The sequence below is a fragment of the Sphaerodactylus townsendi genome, linkage group LG09 (genome assembly GCF_021028975.2).
Source record: "Sphaerodactylus townsendi isolate TG3544 linkage group LG09, MPM_Stown_v2.3, whole genome shotgun sequence".
NCBI lineage: Eukaryota > Metazoa > Chordata > Lepidosauria > Squamata > Sphaerodactylidae > Sphaerodactylus > Sphaerodactylus townsendi.
Window position 1 is genome coordinate 86,945,130 of NC_059433.1, and position 20,916 is coordinate 86,966,045.

The following is a 20,916-nucleotide window of genomic DNA, read 5'->3' on the forward strand; positions in this document are numbered from 1 at the left end:
ATAACATCTTAGTAAGGGTCCACTAAGGGTGGTGTGGTGAATGTTCTGTGGCCACAGGCCATGAACTGGCTCTTTAAACCCCAGCTCTGCCCCCAAGGATGTCCTCCTTGGTGTTCCTACTGTACTTCCCTCCCAGGCCTTGTCACCCATGCTGTCTCACCCAAACTCCACATGGAAAGAAGACTAATCTTTATACACAATACAGTTTATATCCCTGCCTCCCCACAAACTCTACATGGAGTTTGCGTGGGACAAGCCCAGATAAACCCTGGCTGGTTCGAAGTTCAATGGAGTTCAGCGGTGGGACATAGTTGTGAGGGAGGAGGGGACCTAGCAATGCACCCCGCCATGTGACCTGCCTAAGTGGTGCCCAGAGATCCAGCTCCCTCATACTCCTCCCTTGTTACGCCACTGGGGATAAGGCAGGAACTGCTTCTTAGTGTTCTGGATACTGTGATTAGGGGTGCCAGCTCTGGATTGGGAAATACCTGGAGATTTTGAGGATGGACACTGAGGAGGGTGGGGTGTGGGGGGAGGGGAAGGACTTCAATTGGGGTATAATGCCACAGAGTTCATCTTCCAAAGTGGCCATTTCCTCCAGCTGAAGTGGACTCTGTTGCCTGGAGATCAGTTGTAATATTGGGAGATCTCTAACTACCACTGGAGGTTGAAAACCCTACTCAGGGTAGGGGGTTCCTTAATGCCTTTGTTGAAAAGATAAGAAAAAGACACAATCAGCATGGTGAAGTGGCTGTAGTAGCCCACCAGCCCTGGTTGCTTCTTTGTTATGGGTATTGACAATTGTCATAGTTACTCGACCTTATCCTTTAGTGGTAGGGTTGGCAGCTCCAGATGACGAAATACTTAGGGATTTTGGGACTGGAGATTGAGAAGGACAGGGTTTGATGAGGGAAGGGACTTCAATAGGGTCAATAATGCAGCCATTTTCTCCAGGTGAACTGATCTGTGTCACTCAGAGGTCATTTGTAATAGCGTGAGATCTCCAGCTAACAACTGAGGTTGGAAACCCCATTTAGTGGTCTGACCTCTTCTCTTCCCCTCACCTGATGTCCCATGTACTGGATACTGTTTCTAAGCATTCCTGGAAAATTGTAAACACTGCCTCCAGGTGCTGAAGATGCTCGATGTATGGTTGGCTGAAGACCATTGTGCCATCTATATATGCTACTGCATACTCCTGGCAAGGCCCTAGCATCCAATACACGTGGAATGTTCCAACCCCTCCTGTTGGGAGTCAACCCCCAGGAGATGAGGAAGCAGTTGGAGAGCCTGAAGATGTGATAAATCAGGAGCTGGCTCCTCGAGAGGAAATGCAAGTGGCAGAGCCAGCTCCAAGCCCTTCCCTCCCAGCAGAGGCAGAGTCAACGACAGAGCCAGATGCCTTGCAGCTGGGAGAGTCATCAGCAGCCCCATAGGAGCTAATTAACAAGCCGGCTCCATAAAGGGGACAAAGACAGAGACAGCAACTAAGCAGTAGGAGGAGAAGAGCCCACACTGCAACTGGATGTGGCAGAAGGCTCTGTGAATTGGAAACATCGTCATCAGAGGAGGACTGAGCACAGCATGAAGTACTTGCAGGATTCTGGCCTTGTTAGCAAGGGCATCTTATATAAACCTCATCTTGGACTTGGCTCTGTATGGGTGCAACAAGTGTGCTTCACTGGGAAGCTCCATGCTCCTGGTTCCCTGCTTGGCTTCCCTGAACCTCTGTTCTTAGCCTGCCTGAACTCCTGGTCTCAGTGGCATAGCGCCAAGGGGATAAGGGGGTGCGTGATGCACCAGGCATTCGCCAGTGCGGGGGTGGAGGGTGGACATGTGCCCCGGGCTCAGTTCCCCCTCGCTCCGGCCCTGCCTGGACTGCTTTGACCTTGGACTGTCTGACCACACCTGTGCTTGCTGCCTTCCTTGTTCTTGGACTGTCTGACCATGCCTCTGCCTGCTGTGGTCGCAGGACTGCCTGACTATGCTATAGCTGACACCTGCCAGCGGCACAGCTTCATGCAACTCCAAGGGCATCGTGACAAACTGGTATAAACCCCAGGATGATGCAAAAGCCATCTTCTCTTTATCTTGGGTCTGCAGAGGAATCTGCCAGCAACCCTTAGTCATATTAAGTGTTGTGAGGTTCCAAATCTCCACCAAGCTGTCCAGTAAATGTAGACATTAAGACATTGGGTAGGCATCAAATCGAAAGACTGTGTTAACACCCTGAAAGTCCAACCACATCTTCAACAACCCACTGGGTTTCTGTACTAAGACCATAAGGCTCCTCTAAAGGCTCATAGAGGGTTCTATCACCTCTCCTTGTAGCATTGCCACCACTTCGTTGCAAACTGGCTCCCAGGGGAGTGGTCAAAGGGACTGTTGCACTAATGGCCCCTGTTCTGTCTCAATGATATATACCACCACTTCAGCCCGTCCACCCCCAACCTCACCCCCGGCCAGCATGTCTTCACCCTTGACAGCCCAGATGGACTGTTCAAAGGTTCCTGATGCTGCTCAGGCCTTGAGGCTCTGACAGCCACAGGTTGCTGCAAGGGATACCATTAAAAGACAAATGTGATCACTGATGGCTATGGAATCACTCGATTTAATAGTCTTATGTGGAAGGCAGAATCGAGGCACACAACCAGTTCTGAATTGTTATGCATAAAGCCTAGGATTATATTGGTCATTTTACTGCTTATCAGGTACATCCAAAGAAATCTAAATGACCATTCCTCCCTCACCCCAAGGTAGCAGTAGGGTTGCTATCTTGGCTTTGGAAATATCTGGAGATTTTGGTGGCGGAGCCTGAGGAGGATGGGCTTGGGAAAAGGAGGGTCTTCAATGGGGTATAAGAGTCCACTTTTCAAGATGCTATTTTCTCCAGGTGAATCGAGCTCTGTCAGTTGCAATAACAAGAAATCTACTGCTGCCACTTGGTTGTGGGGAGTACCGTTTTGAGCCCACATAGAAAGGAAAGCTCTGCCCATGCATAATAGCAGTCACGACAATATAAGCTCTTATTGCTCCTCCTCCTTGACTGTGTCAATATGCTTTATTGGTTGCTAATTATCTATATATATAAAAATGGAACCATGCGTTTGTTGCTTCGAGAATAACCCCGCACCTGCTGGCCCAAATGCTCCGAAAATTTCAGACACTTACTCATTCCCCCGACTGCGTTCTTACATACCTCCCGCTGTCAGACAACACACCTGAGCCAGGTAAAACATCTTTTTCCTGGCGCACCAGGCCATGAAGCTGCCTGTGTGTAACTATCACCCTTAGAATGTTTGTGCCCTTAGAACAGGGGTAGGGAACCTGCGGCTCTCCAGATGTTCAGGAACTACAATTCCCATCAGCCCCTGCCAGCATGACCAATTGGCCATGCTGACAGGGGCTGATGGGAATTGTAGTTCCTGAACATCTGGAGAGCCGCAGGTTCCCTACCCCTGCCTTAGAATGTTCGCTCAGATGGCCAGATATGAGCACTGAAAACAGTACATAGGCAATAACTCGAGTGGATGTGAAACACATACACACGTTGCCGTGTGAGACATGAGGTGGCATTCCCCCCCTCACACGCAGGTACCTTTCACTCTCTGTGCCTCACCCACTACTACCACACAACACACCTACTCTCATACACATTCAGCAGAGGGATGGAGGGGGAGGCATGCAAGGGAAGAAAAGTGAGGGAGGGAACAGAGAGTGAGGGGTGGCATGCAAGGGAGGAGAGGGAGCGGGCCCAGCATCTGGATATGACCCACCCACCCTAGCAGAGGGAGACGGAAGGGAGGGAAGGGTGGCATGCAAGGGAATAGAGGGTGGGAGACGGAAGGGACGGAGGGGGAGGCATGCAAGGGAAGAGAAGTTACGAAGGGGAGAGAGTGAGGGGTGGCATGCAAGGGAGGGGAGGGGAAAGGGGAGGGAGGTAGGGGGAGGGGTGGCATGCAAGGGAACAGAAGTGAGGGAGGGGAGAGAGTGAGGGGTGGCATGGAGGGGAGGGAGGGCCCAGCCAGCCTAGATTCCCTGAATACTGAGATTACAGTTCAGAAAACCAGGTTGCCTCTGAGGCACATGTTACCCAAGAGTAAGCTCGGTAAAGCAACTGTGACATACTTTGAATGGCTGAGTCGCGCCCCTCAGAGGGTTTACTCAGAAGCAACACCCATTGCCACCACCCCAACTTACTCCCAGGTAAAGGATTGTGACCAGCCAGCCTAGATGTGTGGGAGGGGTGCCTTTCCATTCCCCCCTAAGGAATGCGGTCACACACATCAATGACATCGCACAGTATCAGCCTGCGCGTTTCCATGAGCACGTACTGCTGGCCTCTGCAATTGATTTGCTGCTACTGTTCCTTTCCCATTTCACCACAATAAGCCACAGCAACGCATGGCCAGGCCCCGCTAGTTTATATATAATTTTAAAGCTGTTTTAATATTGTCAGTGTTTCAATGCCTGATGTTTGCTGCCTCGGGGACCCCTTTTTGCATAGAAAGATAGCATATAAATGTCTAAAGCAAAGGAACAGTTACTTGGCACGTGCCATAGATGACAGTGTGGTTCAATCCCAGGTCCCTCTAAAGTAAATCAATGGGTAGACTTCCAAATGATCAGGCATGTTGTGTAATGGATAGGTAATTTAATCTGGATGAATGAAATCTTTCTCAGCCATACCTCTCACTGAATAGTCTTGGGCAAGTCATTATTGTTTAGCGGGAAAGATCTCACAAAGTTGCTGCAAGCATAAGATAGGGAAATGCCACTGAAATAAAGATCAGCTGTAGAACTGATAATATGTTTAGGGGCACAATTACCCAACAGCTAGTCTGAACATTGATTGTATAATACATCTGAAAGTGTTGGATATACCTCCTGCAAATACCCCACACATATTTCCACTGTGGCTTTTGTGCTGCCAAAGGAAGTAAATTTTTCAATTTGATTCAGCTTCTTTAAAACATTTGCAACCTTTCTAAATAAGATATACAAAACAACGCAGTTGAATACAACTGTACTGGTTAGCACAGAGCCAAACTTGTATTAAAATGATAGACAGAAGGAACTGCATTCTCTCTTCAGTGATCCATAGATAATGGGTCACTGGGAGATTGAGAAATGTTGCCTTTAAATCTGTGCCAAAAAAGATACAGCATTGACAGATATTGTGACTGAAATACCCCCAAGTACCTCAGGCAGTGAGTCAGACCCTTTTGCCTAGGTGGTAATGGAGCCTAAGGGTATCATTTGACAGTCCAAGTAGTTCTGCTTTGTAAACCAACTGAAGGGTTTAATTTTTTTAAAAAAAACTTTCTCTCCTCAATTAGCCCCTTTATCTTCAGTCACAACATACTAAAAAGGTAAACTTTCCTAGGAAAACTGCAATAATTAGATGACCTTTGACCTCATCATTAAGAGCTGCTGAAGCTTGACATAATGTTTTCCCCTGTAGATGAGTTCAAGAAGCATATTGTCATATTTTGCTACCACCCACAACTAGAATCAAGAGACAAGATTCTAAAACAGCTCTGCTTAATTAATGGAGTATTGCCAAGTTGTCAAGGTTTGATATGCTGATAAGCAGAAAGGTATTATGATCCTACTCTAAAATTCCATTGGCTTAAAACTAAGCTCTTCTTATTGTTTCATTTTTGTAATTGTGAGATTTCTAGGTCTAAGGACTTTGTCAGCTATAGAATTACCTAGCGATATGCAGACTTCTAATGCTCAAAGTCTATCCACATTGTGTCTACTGAAAAACATCCTCCATATCAACTGAATAACTCTATGAGTTGGAGCATATTATAGGATACGAATATTCTTAATTACACTAGATACTTACTGGATCCATTCAGCTTTGCCGTTACTTCATGGAATCCCCAATCTCCTTCAGCCTGCAGGCGCTTTCAGAATTCTGACGCAGCATGGTGAGCACAGCTACAAAATGGCTGCATCAAAATGGCTGTTGCAAAAGATAGAGCTAGCCACAAAATGGCTGTCTTGGTTTACCTTCAGTCACACAGTGAAGATCCTTGTGCTGTGGTAAAGCTGTTGCCAAAGCAACATTTTTAGAAATTTGCACAACCAATCAAATCTCCAATAAGCCTTGCTAAGCAAAAGCCCCACTTGGCCTGCCCACTTTCTAAAAACACTTGGCAGGCCCTAGGAAAGGTGTCAGTGACTTGGGGACCTCTATTTCATACAAACTGAGAATAAGCCTATAGTTTTCCAAAGACCATCTTCCAGAGGCGGAGGAGGCCAAAATGGTGCCCGGGGCAAAATGGCCCCACCTCCTGCGCTCTTACTTTAGTTTAGTTCATTGTTGTGTCTTCAGTGCAGTCTTGCATATGGGGAAGGCTACACTTCCCAGGAGACCTTGCAAGGAACACTCTCTCTGCCTCCGTTCATGTGACTGTTTGGGAGTAAACCAGCCTGCTCTGAGCTCTGGAGGGGAGGGGGGAGAGTGCTCCAAGCACTCAAACTGTCTAGAAGCCTTCTCCAGGCATGACTGCACTGAAGACACAACAATGAACTAAACTAAGGTAAGTGATTTTCCGCCTCCCACGTGACCCGCTGGCTCATGCCTGGTGCACAATGCGACACCCCATCCTCTTGCAGCTACGCCACTGCCATCTTCAAGTGTACATTTCAGAAAAAGGTGGATGATCATGCAGATTGGTGGAGGAATCTTTCAGAAAGTAGTTTCATTCATGCCCAATATGACACCTCCCCATAAGTGCAATTTGAAGAGGGAAATATAATATTTTCATCAAATTTAGATACCTTTATTTTATGGGTGTCTGTACAAATTGATGAATGCAATAGCATATAGCCCATGCCAAATCATTGCAAGATTTGATTAACCAGAAAAACAGCCCTCTCGCTGCATAATTCCTCAGAACTGCTTCTTTTTACATTCGCTTTGACACTAAAGGTTGTAAGCAGATTGCTTGGATGTATAACTGAAGGACACCTAGGTAGATCAAAATATGCCTTGATTTCAGAACCCAACTAAAACTAGTTTCGGTATAAAAGGTGAAATACTGGAAAAATAGAGGAAAGTGACCCTGTTATCAGGCACCAGGCGGCCATGAAATCTCTACTGCCAGCATCAAATACCCTGGTGGCTGGCCCAAGGACTGGAAACCACTGATCTAGCAACTTCATATCATTTATATTGTGTACAGAGTGAGCAGGGAGTGACACAGGGATCATGCTACATCAGTTTACCACACTTATTTCAAATGCATGTTTTAATCCACTATGATATAATAACAGGGATTAGTCTTTACAGAGGAGAAGAACTTCTAGAAAAACTGCCACTTCTTAAAACTACTTGCTGCAGTTGAAGAATACCGCATTGTGCTATCAGTAGTAGTGACAAGATCTTGTTGAGTGGGGAGAATTCCTTGTCATTTGGGGACTCAAATTAGATGAATGGTATTTTTTTTTACCTAATCATTTTTGTTTCTTGTTTAACAGAGCTGATAATTCTCAGGAAAACAATCCCCCCCATGTAAATGTGTATATCTGAATACAAAGTGCTCAAATGATATGCAATTCAACTTACAAAAAGAAAAAAAAACATTGTAAAAGTTTAACCATTGAAACTTTGATGTTTCAATAAAGTACATATACCTGAACTTGCTATCATAGTTACAACAAGGTGAACTTGAACACAAATATGGATCTAACCACTGGTCCATGTAATCCAGCATACTGTTTCATACAACCACCAACCACTTGTCATGGAGGGCCAGACAATAGGGAACAGTGCCTTCCCCTGATATTGCCTCCTGTCAGTGGCGTAGCACCAAGGGGACAGGGGTGCATGATGCACCGGGCATGTGCCAGTGCGGGGGTGTGGCAGGAGCATGGGGTGCATGTTGCTGTTGCTGGTATATAGAGGTTTGCTTTTTCTGGATATGGCCATCCTCTCTAGTCATCATGGCTAGTAGAGTCTGACAGACTTTTTTTCCATGAATTTGTCTGATTTCCTTTCAAAACCAGCTAAACTACCTCTTGCCTCTGAATGCCGAAGTGAACTCTGCAATAATGATGATGAGCAACATAAACTATATAACATTTCTCATAGGCACAGCTTGGGTTAAGTAAAGGCTGTTTAGAAAAAAATCATACCTATATCCATCTTTATGGTGCACTTCTAGGCAGAATGACACACCATTCTAAGCCCATTGAAATTAAAAAATATAGTTGTAGTTAGGATTGCACTGTTAGTGAACTAAGATCCACTCTTTCTAGGAGATTATTTCTGCCAATATTTAATGCAAAAATATGTGTTTAAATTATGAGCTATTTACTGTATCAAGGATGAAGACAGTATTTGTCTTTATTTTTTTAAAGAAATAAACATCATAACAGCAGCTTGCCTTGTTACGGAAGTAAAATGGAAGAATGCTGAATTTAAATGGATTCAAAATATATGAGATCCATCTGTTATTGATAAAATAGTTTGAATCCCACAGTATATGGGGAAAAGGAACAATTTTATGGAATAAAAGCGGGCGCCATCGTATTTAAGAAAAAGAAGCCATCAAACTGGGCAAAAAAAAGCAAATAAACCCAAGATTTATAATAAGCACATCTGTTTTTGAGTGACAAATATTTTGAAAATGTGGTTTGTTAATTGTTATTTGTTTGTATTGTCACACTGTTTTGAAAAAAGCTAATAAAACAAAAAATAGTCAGGAAACTCTTCATAAAGTATTGACGTAGTGGCTGAGAATGTATTATTTACAGCGCAATCCTTTGTAGAGTTTTCCCAGTCTTAGCCCTTGGGTATTAGTGGACTTATACTGGAGTAACTCTACATAAGATTGTATTGTTAGTTCATTTGTATCCTGCCTTTAGGCCCTAGCTAAAGTCCTCAAGGCAGCTCACAATAATTGTAAAAAAACAATTAGAACATTTAATAACAACCTACTGTAAAAAAAAACAAGAACCTTGCCCACACAGGAAAAGGCACATATGTTAATCTGTTAATTAGTCCATCTGTTAATCAGTCCAGAAAGCCTTTCTCCAGAAGGCCTGAAGAGATGGTACCAGTCTCATCTCCTGGGGGAGGGATTTCTATAACCTGGAGGCAGCAACTGAAAAGTCCCTGCCAAGGCAGGTTCCCACAAGAAAGTCCCATTTATTGAACTTGGGGCTCTGCCAGGTGATGTGGGTGGAAACACTCTTTTAGGTACTGTAAACAAATTGGGCCTGGAAGCCAGTGTAGCTATAACACAACATGTGGGAAACCCAGAAGGATATGGAGGGGGTAACTTGGTTTTCTGCTATATTTCCTTCCCACACAATTTCTTCTTTCTGTCTTTATGGAAGTCCCCATATCTTCTCCCCATTCCCTGCTTCCTTCTCTCCTTCCCACGCACCAATCAAATGTTATTTTATCTGCCCCCTAGTCTTCAGGTTTACTTATTAGTTATTCACTTCACTTATATACTCTACCTTTCTTTTCATCGGGGACCTAAAGTAACTCACATCATTCTCCACTCTTCTCCCTGTGAGGTGGATTAGGCTGAGAGAGAGAGACTCACTCAAGGTCACCCAGAAAGAATAAGAGAAGAAAAAGAGTTGGGATTTATACCTCACTATTCTTAACCATAAGGAGTCTCACAGTAGCTTACAAACTCCTTCCTTTTCTCTCCTCACAGTTCTGAGAGAGTTGTGACTGGCCCAAGATCACCCAGCAGGGTTCATATGTAGGAGCAGGGAAACAAATTCAGGTCACCTGATAAGAGTGCACTGCACTTAACCATTACACCTCGTTGGCTCTCATGGCAGAGCTCTTAAGCTCGCATGGCACAGTGGAGATTCTAATCTTGGTATTTCAGATGCTAAACCACACTGGATTTCAGCTTTCCCTCCTTCCCTTCTTCTGGCAGCTGCCCCATTGGGAAAAAATGTGGTCAACTTGCAACAGTTCAGTAGTAGCAAGCCCTTCTGGTGAACTGCTAAAGAGAGTCTGAAGGAGCAGGCAAACAAGCGAGCGCCATCCATGCAACAGTGCTACACCTCTTCTAGAGAAAACAGAACTGACGTAATGCCTCTCTAAGAATCACCAGAACTTCTACGGCACAGGTGTCAAACTCGCGGCCCTCCAGATGTTATGGACTACAGTTCCCATCATACCCTGCCAGCATGATGCTGGCAGGGGATGATGGGAACTGTAATCCATAACATCTGGAGGGGCGCGAGTATGACACCTGTGTTCTATGGTAACAACATTGAGTTCCCAGAAATTCCTGGAGTGAAGTGACATCACCTCTGGGGTTCCCATGTAAATTAGGTGATGCTACTGTACCAACTAGCAATTTTTAAACATACTTTTCCTGTTGGCCAGCAGAGTGACACTACTCCATGGAGGCTGCCAATGGTCTGGCAACCTTAGGTGTGGTAGCTACTGCCAGGTGCAGCCAAGTCACACAAGATTTGTGGAGGCTGACTCTGTGCCTAAACAAATTCTGTGGCATCAAGTTGTGGCCACTGTGATGTCTGCGTGAGTTGCGGAGATTGCATACTAGCAATGGGCCCAGTGGTTGCTGTTGGGCTTGACCTAATGAATCCACCTTTTAAGGCAGGAAGAAGGGGAATGAGATGGACTGAGAGGCCAAAATAGTCCTTTATAGAGCCTGGCAATATTGTTGTAGTGGCTTAGTCCCCTCCTCTCCTGACTTCAATGGCCACTGAGATCTCACAGGCATTTACCTCTTAAAGGCATGGGTACTGTTTATATTTTGAGGTTTTTTAAACTCCCAATGAATTAATATTTATTTATTGTAGATTTCAGATGTTGAACTCTTCCAAAAGGCTTTCACTGAAAAGCTGGGGGAGTTGTAACGTATGACAAGGATTTAGTACAGGGGGCTGTGGTTGAAGATGTCAACTTTCTCCTTGCGCAAGTTGAAGAAAGAGTTTTCTGGATTGCAATCATACTACAACGCTGAAGAACTACAATTTGCTGATCTTAAATTACATCCTGGACCTACTGCTGCCTAAGGAGGCCTGCCTCAATTGTATTGGGGCAGGGCTAGCTTTGCTTCCAAGCAACCCTGAGTTCTAGTACAGCTCTGTATTAAATACTGTGACAAAATTGCTACCGCCTGATTAAATAGGAAGCTCCCTTCTGCCAGTCTTCTGAAAGTCTGAAGTACTCTCTGAAAGTACTTGCAACAGAGTGGATGCATGATACGCCTTGGCTGAGAGCTCCATATTTCCTTGAGTGACAGTTTGAGGCTAAATGGCTCTCTAGCTTCTCTGCAAATGAGATTAGTCTCATGTTAAGCCTAGTCACAGGGTGCTACCAGACAAGACACATCAGATCTTTGATCAACACCTTTATATTTATTTAAGAACCGCCAAGGGGAGTGCCCAATTTGACTCTGGGGCAGGAGGATTTATTTCTCACACACATTTTCCTTACTAGGACGAATGAAAACTCCATCCTGGGAAACAAGCATAGAGGGAAAGGCAGAGATGGGATCCAATTAGTTCTCACCACTTCTCTAGAAGTGGTTACTAATTTTTTTCTGAGTGCCAAGAAGGGGTTACTAAGGCAACGTCCCTACCCAATAGGGACTGGAGGTGCATGTGTGTGGCGGTGCCACTGTTTGAATCCCACCACCATCTGAACCTGTTATTAAAATTTTTGGATCCCACCACTGTGGAAAGGGTTATATTCTGGTGCCCCAGTGCCAAGGGAAAGGGCTGCAGCTCAGGGGCAAACCATGTGCTTTGCATTTAGAAGATTCCACAATTATTCTATTGGAAGGATATTAGTTAGCTGGAATTGGGAAAGATCTTGCTCTGTCAGAAACCGTGGAGAGCTACTTCCAGTCAGAGAGAGGGCTGCCCAGAGTCAGCATGACCCACTAGACAAAGATTTGCTCAAAGATCCTTCACACCCTTTAGACCTGTCCTGTGAAAACAAACCAGAGGCCTTCAGTGGGATTAAGGCTAGTCACAGATTTTTTGTCTCCTCTCAGAAACTCAGGTCAGAGAGAACAATACTGATCTAGCTAGACCAATGGTCTGGCTGGATACAATCCAGTTTCTTATATTCAGTATAAAGTGAACTTCCCAGTGGTGCTTTTAAATGAAATTAAGGACACTGAGGGGTTCTGTCTCTCATGTCTCATATGGTTTAACCCTCTATGAAATGTTAAACTTATGCCTGCACTGACCACCTGGTTGTGGAGGGAGGGTCCTTATAAAACAAAAAGGCCCTCCACATAGAAATGGTTGCCAGCTCTGCCTGGGGACATTTATGGACATTTTTGGAGATAGAAATGTGGGAGTGTTATATCTAGAGGAGCCCCTCTTGCAGTCTTAAGTAGTTCCACCCATATGCCCATTTTCTAATTTGGACAGCGTTTAGTTCTTGTCTGAAAATACTTGATACTTTTTTTGGGGGGGGGGGGGTACTTATTCACACAATTAACCCAAATGAGTATGAAAGGAATAGGAAGTTATTTTGAGTGTCTGCAGAATTTGTTTCCCCTTGGCTGGACAAAAGCTGTAAGATATCCTTCACAGCTTTCACAGTTGATTTTCCAGCCAGGTTTGCCAAATTCCCAGTAAGTGGAAGTGTCAGCCTGCCCATCTTCTTCAAAAATGCTTGAGAAGCCTGGTTAATAAAGCCACAATAACACTGGATGTCAGAGCAGCACATTTCTGGTTTCAGGGGCTGACAGTGTTGGCTCCAGTTTTGGAGCAGTACCATTGGGTAAGATCCTCCCAGTGGCCTTTCCTTGCCAAGCGGCCCATCTCTTTACCACAGTCCACCCATTTGCCCTCTCTCTCTGGGCTCAACTTATCCTTCTGCCTGAGAGAGAGGGAGAACTGAACAGAGAGGACAGCACTTATTGTCCTCATCCCCAGCTCTCAAAGAGACAAATAAACAACAGCGCAACAGCAGCTTCAAAGAGAAGATGCAGCAGGGCCAGAGAGCTCCAGGGGTTGGCAGCGGGCCCCCTACTTGGGTGTGGGTCTTGGCAGGTATTCTATAATGCTGACCCTCAGGACTGGGAGAGTGGGGGAATTTCCTGTGGCGCTCACAACAAGCAGGGTCTGAAGCTGAAAGAAATCCCGCAGATGTGGCAATCACACACCCACTGACATCTATTTGTAACCTTTTGTTTATGGAATGTCAACAGTGTTCTCATGTACAAAAGTCACCTTGGGCAGGTCCCATATGTGTCAGCAGAACTGAACATCTGCAGAAATTAGGGAGGTAAAATATTTTGAAGGTTTTGCAATCTATTTATGTATTTAAAATATTTATATGCCCGCCCTTCTCCCGAACACTTGGGACACAAAGCAGGTAACAACAAATTGTAAAACTATGAAATACACATTTTAAATGCCAGTTTAGATTTTTTTAAAATCAACAGCAACTTTGGGATCTCATGCTGTGAAGAATTTACCAGTGCCTTCTGAAAACCAGTGTGGTATAGTGATTAGAGTGTCAGCCTAAGATCTGAAAAACCCAGGTTGAGATCCCCACATGTGCAATGGAAGCTCGCTAGTGACCTTGGGTGTCACCCTCTCTCAGATCTAACCTACCTCACAGGGTTGTAGTGAAGATAAAATAGAAGAGAGGAGAATGTTATAATGATGTAAGGGGCTTTGGGTCCACCTTGGAAGAAAGGTGGGATAGAAATGAATGAAATAAATAATAGATAAGTAAAATAATTCTGTAGATCTATTTTATAGCCTTGCCTGAAAGCCATCGCAGCAGGTACTTTCCTCATGCCCTCAAAAGATTAAAAATCTGTACAAATATTCCTCTGAAATCATTTGCCTTCATTCTGAAGGACTGTTCTAAAATCTACCTACACCTTCGGTAATGTGTCTGTGGTTGGAAACTGTGACAAATACACTGCAGAGCCAAATTTAAATGTAGTCCCTGACATGTCAGATTACAACTAGAAAATCCCCCTTAAGCAGCAAAGCATGCTGAGTGACTTTGAGTCAGTCATTCTCTCTCAGCCTAAACTATTTGGCAAGGTTGCTGGGAAGATGAAACTTGTTGAATGGTGGTGGTGTACACTGCCCCAAGTTCTGTGAAAGAAAGGTGGGATCAAAATTTAAATGAATGAATGAATAAAATTCAATATTTTGCAGAAAATCCAAATTACACATGGAATATGAATGGAAATGTGGCCCATAGAACATTTGCTTCCAGCTGCCTGCATATTTATTAGCAAGAATATTTGAATTTTTTTGAAGAAATCAGACCATTTCCATCAGGTTGCTTGCAGTTCCTGTTATTTTTAATAATAAGATGGATCTGGAAATTGGGGTCAGTTTCTGGCAGACAATTCATAAGGGCAATTTAGGAAATAGAAAGTAAAAGACAGGTTCTTTTGAGGGTCAGGAGCAGGGCTCAGCAAGCCAAATGCAAGCAAATATGTCTCAGCATGGAACTAAATATGACTCTGTGAGCACATGGGGGTGCTCTCCCACTGACAGATGTGCTTCTTCAAATCTCCATCTACTGTGGCTGGTATACAGCAGCAACAAAGCTGATGGTCATCTCAGGCTGTCATGAGAGTTCCAGATGGCAAGGAGCAACACCTGGAAGGAAAACTAGTCACCTCTGCACAGGATGCCTTTACTCTGCCCATCTGCTGCCTGCAAGTGACCCAGATGTTTGGTGAGTCCAGGGATCTTTAAGCCCCATGAGCTGGGAAGGGGCAGAGGAAATGGGGGCAAAGGCTTGACAAGGCAGGGAAAGGGATGCTTAGAAGAAAGGATGGAATTGTCACTGAATGCAACTCCCTCAAACCTGTGTCCTTTATGCTATTATTAACTGATTGCCAACCAGTTACCAATAAAGAGAAGTTGTGTGTTTCCCATGATGCAAATGGACTTTCTTAGATTGACTTTTCATTGAGGGTGTTTGGTTCTTTCATGCCCACACCTAAAGAAACAGTTCTGAAAACATAAACATAAACAAAGGTTGGTCACATTCTGGGCAGAAGTAGCCAATCTAAATAAAACCGGGAGAAACAGAGCTCAAACTGTGAGAAGAGGGAGCTGAAATAAAGATGAGTCAGAGCTGGAGCGCTGAGGAGAAATCTTAGTTGGGGATCTTGGCTGGTACAAGAAGAACAAGAGGTGGACGTGAGGTGGACCTAAAGGGAAGTGCAGTATTTTACCTCTTGCCAAAACAGGGGACAATCTGAGGCTGTAGTCATATGGATGTTTACTAGAGAATAAGCTTACTAAGTTCAGACACACTGACTTCCCTTGTTATCTTCTTTGCTCTTAAGGTTCATGCAAGCTGCTTAAAACCTTTTAAACTGATGCCTTAAAAAATCTCCAATAAAAACTTGGTGGGGTTGTTACTGGTCTCTGGGGCTTTGTTTTCTACCTCATGTCTAAAGACATCTTATTCTGCCTGATAGCTGCGGGTTGGTTGGGTCCTATCAGGTTATAAAGGAAATAAGCAGGTAGAAGCAGGTGAGAGGGGGAAAAATCTCCACCTGGTGGCAGCAGTAAAGGTCTCTGGAGGGGAGAAGTCAAAAGGGGCCCAGAGAAACTGTTTGTGGCTTGCCTTCTCTTCCTATCACAGGGCAGGCAAATGGCTGGACCATCAAAGCATTGTCTTGTCACAGTGTCAGAGGTCGGGGGTCAGTTTTCTGGCTCCTCTGCCAATGTAAACCTTGCAGACAGACAGGCTGAAATGGAACAGCAAGTAACATGCAAAGCTTGCTCCATTTTGCTTTGTAAAGTATAGAAGTGTGTTCTCAACATGATGTTATCCATGTGGTTTAGAATCACGTGACTTTGGATGGACCATATCAGTTCTCAGCTTTCACTGGAGCTTTGTTTCTCGTTTCTCAACTGTGGTGAGCGCAACAACTCCAGATGCTCATACCACTTAAAACAGAATTTTGAGAAGGGTATATGAAACAGGCTGTCATTATTGCAGGCTGTGTCATAAAACGCTGGAAAAGAATACTATCTTTGTTAGCTGCACCAAAGACAGCTTGGGTTGTTAACATATTTTAAGATAATACTTTACAGATTTCTCTTACAGTATGCCATCTCCTGTAGTGCACATGGGTAAGTAAACAAAAAAAATAGTATGGGGAACTATATAGATATATTGTTGAAGGCTTTCACGGCCAGATTCAACTGGTTCTGGTGGGTTCTCCGGGCTGTGTGGCCCGGACCACGGCCACACAGCCCGGAAAAGCCACCAGAACCAGTATATAGATATATATTGTTGAAGGCTTTCACAGCCGGAATATCATTGGAGTGTTGTGGGGTTTCTAGGCTGTATGGCTGTGTTCCAGTAGCATTTTCTCCTGACATTTTGCCTGCATCTGTGGCTAGCATCTTCAGAGGATCTGATGGTAGTAAAGCAAAGCAAGTGGAGTATATATACCTGTGGAATGTCCAGGGTATATATACTCAGAGCATATATACACAGGTATATATACTCCACTTGCTTTGCTTTATTGCCATCAGATCCTCTGAAGATGCCAGCCACAGATGCAGGTGAAACATCAGGAGAAAATGCTACTGGAACACAGCCATACAGCCCTATATAGATATATATTGAGAGGGGCATTACAATTTAGTGATTAAAGGATTTGAGAGACCTGGGTTCAAATCCCCACACTGCCATGAAGTTCACTCAGTCTAACATACTTTGTGAATTAGCTGTGAAGATAAAATGGAGGAAATCAGCCAACTTGACTCCTTGAAGGAAAGATGAGAAAAAAATACTTTGAAAGATTTGAAAGTGATATTGAATTTGGTGCAGTTTCTGACCTAAGTGCACAGGGTCACAGCCTCAGAGTCTAGTTTGCAAGGTGAAAAGATCACCTTGAAATTGGTCTGTTCTGGCTCAGAAACAACAGAAGAGGTTCTTGATATTCAGAGGAATGTGTAGGGCAGGATGCCCCTTGCCGTGATATGGTAAAATTATATCGTGTTAGAAATGAAATAGAATGGTTTTCTTTCATGCCTCATGAGATTGTACATTTGGGATTTCTCTAATACGCACTGTATTAAAAGAATTATGTTTAGGATCTTCTAGGGTGGGGAGAATAAGAACAAAGGGCAAGAGGGAAAGCGAGCAGAGAGGAGCCAGACAGCCTAGGGAAGAAACTGGATAAAGGTTGACTTGATGATGGATAAGGAAACACCTGAAAGATCATAATGGAATGGAAGAGAGACTCAGGCCTGTATGCACCTCAACAGCAAGGGTGGAGAGGAAGCAACACAATGGAAGACACCAGAACAGAGAAAGGGTATTGAGTTTTGGAACACAGAATGAGGCTTTAGACCCAGAACTGTTTACAATCATTTCTTGAGGAGTTGGCTGGGGTCAGCAAAGCTCTGAAAGCTTTACCTCTATTTCCAGACAGAAAGGACAAGCAGAGGCTCTTCTTTACTGGTACCCAAATCCTCTATGGTTATCCTGCCTATTGAATGACTGTGCCTGATCTTGGAAACAGCTTCTGAAGTTGGCGCTTTGGCTCCAACAGACAGCTGTCTTTGCCTTAGAGACCCGCTCCTTGCAAGATGGCTCACAACAGCGGAAATCATAAAACTATTTTTTAATCCATCCATGTTGGACCAGTTAAATCACAGCTGCAAAAATACTGAAAATTCAGAGTCACAGCAAACTAGATCAGGAATATCATCATAGCTCTGCCAGAAGCCAGGGAGAATACTGGAGATCCCAGTGATCAACAGTAGATCGTGGATTAAGGACAGAGGCTAGGTGTGTAGCACGCAGGCTAGGTGTGTAGCACGCAGGCTCCCTGAGGTGGCGTCTCCAGACTGCAACTTCCTTCATTAGGATTTTAAATGTAAGGTGGTTGACCAATACCTGTAAGGTGGAGATGTGGCAGACAGCCATGCTGGCAGGTCAGCAGATGCCTTTTATTTCCCTAACTTCCCTGCAAAGTGTTCCAGATGAGGCTGACAGGGACTGTGCATGGCTGAGGATTTGAAACTGGGGATAAGCAATAACCATCACACACACGTAGGCTCTCAGAATGTCTCATAGCTCCAGAGAAAACAAAGTCTGCATTGGGACTAACCCTTGTTCATTTTAGCAGTCAGTGGCTAGCGTATTGACAGTGGTGGCGAACCTTTGGCACTCCAGATGTTATGGACTACAATTCCCATCAGCCCCTGCCAGCATGGCCAATTGGCCATGCTGGCAGGGGCTGATGGGAATTGTAGTCCATAACATCTGGAGTGCCAAAGGTTCGCCACCGCTGGACTAAGATCAGGGATCCATTTAGGCATGAAGCTGACACCATGTCCTTTTGGGGTCAGTCACTCTTTCTCTCAGCCCCACCTACCTCACAGGGTTGTTGCTGTTGTTGTGAGGAGAGAAGATTGTGCACTGCCCTTGAAGGAAAGCTGAGATAACAATGTGACAGACAGGGGGTAGTCTGATAGTCTCCTAGATCCTAATCCAACACTCCAAGCACAACATCGCACTGACCTTCCAAAACCTGGTAAGCATCTAGAACAGCAGCCTCCAACTTTTCTGAGCTGGTAGGCACCTTAGGAATTCTGACACAGCGTGGTGGGTACAACCACAAAACAGCTGCCACAGAACAGATGCTGGAAGAGTAGCTAGCAAGAAAATTAGTGCCACGTCTTACCTTCAGACTCATGGTGAATATCCTTCCACTCTTGGCAGCCACTGCTGCAAAAGCAACATCTTAAGAAATCTGCAATCAAATGTACAATGACCAATCAGAAGCCAGACTGGGCACAATTCACTATCTGATCTTGTGCACTTTCTAAAAACGCCTGATTGGCACCATGAAAAGTGCCAGCAGGCACCACGTTGGAGACCCTTTATTTAGAATTTTGCATAGACACAATCTGATGGCAAAAAAACTTGACAAAAACCTTTGACAAGAAAATTCTATCTATAATTACTAACCCACCCACCCCCAATCCAACCCAATCCTCCCCAAAACCATTAATAGGTGGATTAAGGTGAAACAAGAATGTTGCTTTTCATGTTTAGTTTGGTGGAATCCATCTAGTGGGCTTGATATTCTACATTCGGATAAGATAATCACAATCTCTGCCTTGGAGGTTTTTGCAGCAGGCTGGCGATGTCAGGGAATCCCAGATGCAATCTTTTGCCATGGACATGAATGTAATTTCTCATTTTAAAACAGTGTTATTGATAATGGAGAACAATTTCAGTTAGGGTTTTCAGGGGCTCACTCCGTGGACATTGGTGTGTCTTACAATACATTTTGGTGAAGCCCATTTAAAAATCACAAGGATCCATGAGGGTCCAAGTATTTAATACAACGTTTGTACGTTGGTAGTATTCACTGTTGGGTTTTTTGAGTGTAGTTCATTCTGTGGTCATGTACATGGTGTGTGATTTCATGGTGAGTTCAGGGTGACCAAACATAAAAATGCTAAGGACCCATGGAGATCCATGCTTTGGAAGCATGTTATTACACTGTGGCAGTGCCACAAACTGCTCAATGTGATATTTATGTTGCCAGCTCTCTGGCTATGGACAATATAATGGATGGGTAGTGAATAAGGGGAGACCCAGAAAGCTGTGAATGTGCAATGTTTGTGGTGCAAACTGTGGCTGTAGACACATGTGCTTTGATGGTAAGTTTGGGGTGAACCACTGCTGAAACCCTGAGGATCCATGTGTATCCATGCTTCAGAACCATGTCTGCCCTGGGGAGCTAGCCCATGATGCCACGGATGTGTGTTTCTGTGCTGCGGTTATGGACATGATATGTCAGTTGATGGTAAATCTGGGGCAACATGATCCGTGAGGAACAGTGCTTCAGAACCATGTTTTTACACTGTGGTAGCACTGCAAAGCGGTGGATGCTTGATCTTTGTGGCACAAGCTGTGGCCATGGATTTAACATGTGAATTGATGCTGTCATTGGGGCAACCTGATGCAAAAGCCATAAGGATCCATGAAAATCTATGCTTTGCAACCAGGTTTTTACACCACCGTGGTGCCACGAAGCATCAGATGTGTGATTGTTGTGTTGAGATCTTTGGCTGGGGGCATGAGCTGTGATGTGATGGTGATTTTGGAGTGACCTAGTGCAAACATCATGAGGATCGATGAGGTTCCGTGCTTTTTAACCACATGTTTGCACCACTGCATTGCCACAGGGCATTGGTTGCCTGACTGTTTTGATTCTGTCTGTAAACTAAGACATATTCTGCCGCATCATGGTGGCTTCATTTCATTTTGATGCAAAGATCATACAAATTCATGAGGATCCGTGGCTTAGAGCCATGTTTTTACGCTGACACTGTGCCACGAAATGCTGGGTCCGCTTTTTAACAGTCCAGCCCATAGTCGTGACTCCCACCTGTAATTTGATACTGGTTTGGGGGGAGTTCTTAACTAAAAAGTGGAGGATCCATCATCCATGAAGATCTGTGTAGATCCAGCTTTCACCTTTCCCCCATCCTAGGAGGCAGGAAAAATAAATCTTGTCCTCTACCAAGGTGCTCCAGGCCTAGAGAGTCTGTAGTAGAGACTGCTCCTGTCTCAGCTGTAGGGGGCCCACAGGAATGAAGCACACAACAGCATTCCACACAGTATATTGATAACGTTGCAAATGAATTCGTTTCCCATTTATAAAACGGGTTCATTTATAACGATTGCAACTTGTTACAAATGTGCCGTGCCCCACCCACTACAGGACCTCGTTTTCCAGGCAATTAAATGAGCCAAGTGCCGCGGGCAAAATCCCTTTGCTGGGGAAATGGGAGGGAGGCTTTTCCTCACCTCTCTCTACCGTTTTGTTAGACGGCGGTCCGCAAACATTCCCAACTGGAAAAGACCACTTGGGAGGGGTTGTCGGCTTCTGTCCCAGACTGCCCGAC